This window comes from Pteropus vampyrus, unplaced genomic scaffold (assembly GCF_000151845.1).
Source record: "Pteropus vampyrus isolate Shadow unplaced genomic scaffold, Pvam_2.0 Scaffold405, whole genome shotgun sequence".
Classification (NCBI taxonomy): Eukaryota; Metazoa; Chordata; class Mammalia; order Chiroptera; family Pteropodidae; genus Pteropus; species Pteropus vampyrus.
Genome location: NW_011889186.1, coordinates 167579 through 172036, shown reverse-complemented (window position 1 = coordinate 172036; position 4458 = coordinate 167579). Strand labels below are relative to the sequence as shown.

General features: G+C 60.0%; 1 long non-coding RNA gene across 1 annotated transcript in view; it reads left to right on the top strand.

Moving 5' to 3' along the window:
• Positions 1 to 13: 13 nt before the first annotated feature.
• Positions 14 to 4458, top strand: part of LOC111731887 — a 6573-nt gene continuing 2128 nt past the window's right edge. The window contains exon 1 of the long non-coding RNA XR_002777362.1: positions 14 to 3643. This is a non-coding gene — a long non-coding RNA (uncharacterized LOC111731887). The remainder of the gene's footprint in view (positions 3644 to 4458) is intronic.

Below are 4458 nucleotides of genomic sequence, written 5' to 3'. Positions count from 1 at the left end.
GGAAGCGCACGGAGCGGGCTTCCGGGACCCTCACGCTCCGCCCACTGGCGGGGACCACTAGGATCGGGGAGAGGAAGAGAGGCCCATAGTGGAGGAAGACCCGCTCCTCGCGGCCGGGGCCTTGGGGCGTCGGGAACACTGTGCACTGCCGGATGAACGTCTAGGTGACAGCGCCCTACGAGAATCTGTAGGGCGCGAACCCCCGCCGGCCGGCTGTCCAGGGCCGTCCTCCCCCTCCCGGGAGCTGGGACAGTCCGACCCCGCCCGCCGCCCAGGGCCAATGGGAACGACCTTCCGGCACACCTGGGGCCCAAGCCCCGCCCCCGAGCTCCGGGCCAGCCGCTCACCGCCCCCGGGCGGCTGCGGAGAGCCGGGCGATGGCCGCCTAGTGGCGCTCCAGGGACGAGCATCCTGGCGCCGTCTGTTTACTCGTGGACCAAGCACTGATGAGCCCTGCAGACGCGGCTCCTGCAGGAGCGGGGCGCAGCAAAGACCACACACCCGCAGCGAGTCCCGCTCTGTCCACACACACGGCCCAGTAAACACTGCCAGTCATGCACCGCGTGGTGTGTGATTCGCGCCATGATAAAAAGATAAACAGAGTGGGATAAACTTCCGGGCTCAGGAGCCCAGAAGGCCACGCTGGCGTTAATTAGATGGTGAGATGGACCTGGCAAAGACCGGAGGCTCGAGAGCGTGGACAAGCTGGCTGGACCACAGACGGAAGGCCTGCGTGGCTGGAGAGTGGCCAGTGGGGCTGCCATGCTGGGCCAAAGACTCTGGGGCGCTGGAGGGTCTTGAGCAGAATGACACGCACTGGCTTACAAGATTCCCTGGGCCGCGGGGTGGGAACAGACTGGAGCAGCCAGGGCAAACCCCAGGAGACCAGTGGGCTACTTTGGTGACTCCCTTTCAGGGACCACCATGGCCCAGGCTCAAGATGGAAGCCATGCTCGGGAGAATGGGGGACCCTGAGGCGCGCACTTGTGACATCCCTGAAGAGACGTTCAGTGGGCAGCTGACAAGGATTGGGCAGAGGCTGCACTGGAGATAAAAATGTGGGAATTGTATTGTGCTGGGGGTGGGAGGTGGCGGGAACAGCAGAGGACCCCCAATGTCAAGAGGTCCAGAATCTGCCAAGGAGACTAAGAAGGGGGCCAGTGGTAGGGGCTCGAGGAGAAAACAGGAGAGGGGCTTTGGGAGCCAGGCAAAGAAGGCGCATCCAGGAGGACGCCTGAGTGGAGGGAGGTGGCGGTCACTGGTGGCCCTAAGGACCGCAGTGCTGGGGGCAGGTGGGTGGCTGGAGGGCATTTAAAAAGAATGGGAGGCCAGTAAGCAGACAACAAGCACCTATTACTCCTCCCAGTGGTTCTGCTGCCCAGGGAAGGGGCAAGCGGAGGGAGCTGACGGGGAGTGGCCAAGAGAGGGTTGTTTTGCTTTTTCTGTTTATTATGAGAGGTAACAGCATCCTTATAGGCTCAGGACATGACTTTGCAGAAAGGAAGAATAGAAGGTCCCAGAGAGGTGGGGACTCTGCAGTGATTCCTCCCTGTGGCCTGGAGCGGTAGGATCTGCAGGGTGGCGGCTAGCACAGCACGGTGCCTCTTGGGTGTCTCCCAGGCCGGGTACCTGAACCTGAGCACTTGGGCTCTGAGTGTATCAATCACATGACCTCAGGAGAGTCTCTCAACCTCCCCGTGCCTGAGTGTCCTTAGTCATAAGATAGGGATGTTGAGAGCTGGATGACTGAGTACAGGGATAGCACTTTGGGTAGGTTCCAGCGTGGTCGATACACTGCACCAGGCACCTCACCCTCAGCTTGGAGCTTGGCACGTGCTGGCCTTGCTACACACTATATCTGTCTGCTGAAGGCCATTAAATATAAGGCCACTGCCCAGGAGAGGGTTCCAGATGTTGGGGGGAGGACATGCCACTGGAGCTGCTGGGAAAGAATTGGACAGCTTCTGGCCACCCTGGAGCCCCCTTGGAGAAGGGCCAGCCCCTCCCACCTATATCTGCAGCTGCTCCTGGGGGCTGCAGAATTGTCATAATAAACTCATGCACCCATGATGAAATGCAAAGAACACTTTCTCAGCAGGCACTCTTGGGTACACTGTACAACCTACCCAGCCATGCCAACCTGTGCTCGGATGTGAGACCTGTCCCCAGGGAACTGCCCAGAGCCCCTGGTCTGGGCCCAAACTGAGCATAGCTAATGGTACCTCCTGAGAACACAGGCATATATCTGTACCTCCCACATGCTGACGCCTCCAACATGCTGATGCAAATACCTCACCCTCCCATACGCCTGTGGACGCCTTCCATATATACCTCCCATCGGTACCATCACCTCCGGCACACACTGACCTGCCACCTCCCACATGCTAGGGCCAAGCAAGAACACACATGTAAACCCTGCTCACATGCACTTCACAGAACTGCATCCAGAAGCCCAGGCTGTATTTCTGGTGTGCGCTGGCCCCCCCCTGCTCCTGCCCCTCGCAGGCACAGGCAGGCACAGACATGGCACGCGTGCTCCTCTCCTCATGTGTTTGGGAGGGTGGATCTGGGCCGGGAGCTCCCCTGGTCTCTCCAATCCAGGCCAGCCCTTTCCTGTGTCATCAGGCCTGCACACACAGGGCCGGAACCAGAGGAGGAGATAGACAGGGTTGTTCTCCGACTTAGGAAAGCAGTGTGCTAGTGTCCTGAGGCTGCGGTGACAAATGACCACAGACTGGGTGGCTTAAAGCAACAGAAATTTATTCTCTCATAGTCCTGGAGGCCAAGTCCAAAACCAAGGTTGACAGGGCCATATTCCCTCTGAAATCTGTAGGGAGAATCTTTTCCTGTCTTTTCCAGTTTTTGCTGCTTCAGGCTTCCTTGACTTGTGGCAATCACTCCAATCTCTGCCTCTGTCTTCACATGGCCTTCCTCCCTGTGTACCTGTCTCTCTCATCTATCTTGTGTAAATACACCCGTCATTGGATTTAGGGCCTACCTAGACAATCCAGAACGATCTCATCTCAAGCTCTTTAACTTAATTACAGCTGTGAAGACCCTTGTTCCAAGTAAGGCCACATACACAGGGGCTAGGCATTAGAATGCGGACAAATCTTTTTGAGGGGCCACCATTCGACCCACTACAGAGGGCGACAAGGATGTGTTTGGAACCTACAGGATGGGGGGCACAGCTGGGGGTTGTAGCAGCTGGACAAGACAGGAATTTGGAGTTACCCTGACTTCCGGCCTCTTCATGTTCCTGAGTCAGACTTCTTCCCTCCGAAGCCCTGCCCTGTCTTGAAGCTGTGCGTCCCACAGGTTCCTAGGGGTTCCCTCGAGACCACGCGATCCAGGCCTGTTGATGCCTCAACTTTCGACTCCAGTAGAACTGAGCCAGCTCATTGACCCCCGTGCTCCTTCCCTGGCCACAGGTGGCCACACTGCACAGCACCCTGCACCAGTCTTCACGTTCCCGAGGTCCCAGGCGGGGACACATGCCTCCCTGGAGCCCTGGCATTGAGCCACCCAAGCAACGGTTGTGAAGGAAAAAATGAAGCGACCAATAGTGGACAGGGTGCAGGAGGGGCCTGTGGCGGGTTTGTGGCAGCTGGAGGGCCCCAGCCCCGGCTTACATGGGATGCAGGTAAGTCACGGGGACACGGAGGACAAGGAGTGGGGTGGTGAGTTGGACGGCAGGAGGCCTGGAAGGCAGCCAGGGGGCAGCGGGGTGGCTGAGGCTGAGGGGGCAGGGCCCCTGAGCAATGAGAAGAGGAGGGGCCCTTTGGAGCTGCCTGGAGCCAGGAGAGAGGTCTCCTGGGAGGGCCAGTGTTCCAGGCAGGCGCAGTGACTGATTGAGACCAGAGAGGTGGGGGGATAGGGGGAGCACTTGCTGACCTTGGAAGGGGTACGGGGCTTACGAGGACCCTGGGCCAAGAACAAAAGGGGAGCAGGCACCTCTCGGCCGCATCAGGAGCCCAGATGACCCGATTCTGCTTCAGGGAGCCCCCGGCCACGGAGGATCCATGAAGAGAAAGGGGCCAGGGCCAAATGCCCCTTAGCTGCCACTTGGGAACTCCACACGGGAATCTGTAACTCCAGGTCTGAAACAGTCCATCCTCTCGATTGATAACCTTTTCAGTGCCCGGACAGAACCGGGCTAAGGGCAGGGACGAGCCTCCCAGGGCCCTGCGCTCCGCGCTGCGGACTCCGACTTCGAGTCTTCCGTGGTGAGAGATCCCATAGGAAGGACCGGGGTCCGCAGAGCTGCCCCCCGGGGTTGAGGGGCAAATCAGGCCGAGCCAAAGCCCCCGCGCCTCCGGCCAGATCGCCCCGGGGTGGGCGCGGGCGGCGCGGGCGGCGCGGACGGTACGTGCGTCCCGAGGCCGAAGCCCCTCCTGGGCCCCGGCTTCTGCTACGTGCGCGGAGCCCCGCGGGTTCCCGGAGAGGCGCCGTCCGCCC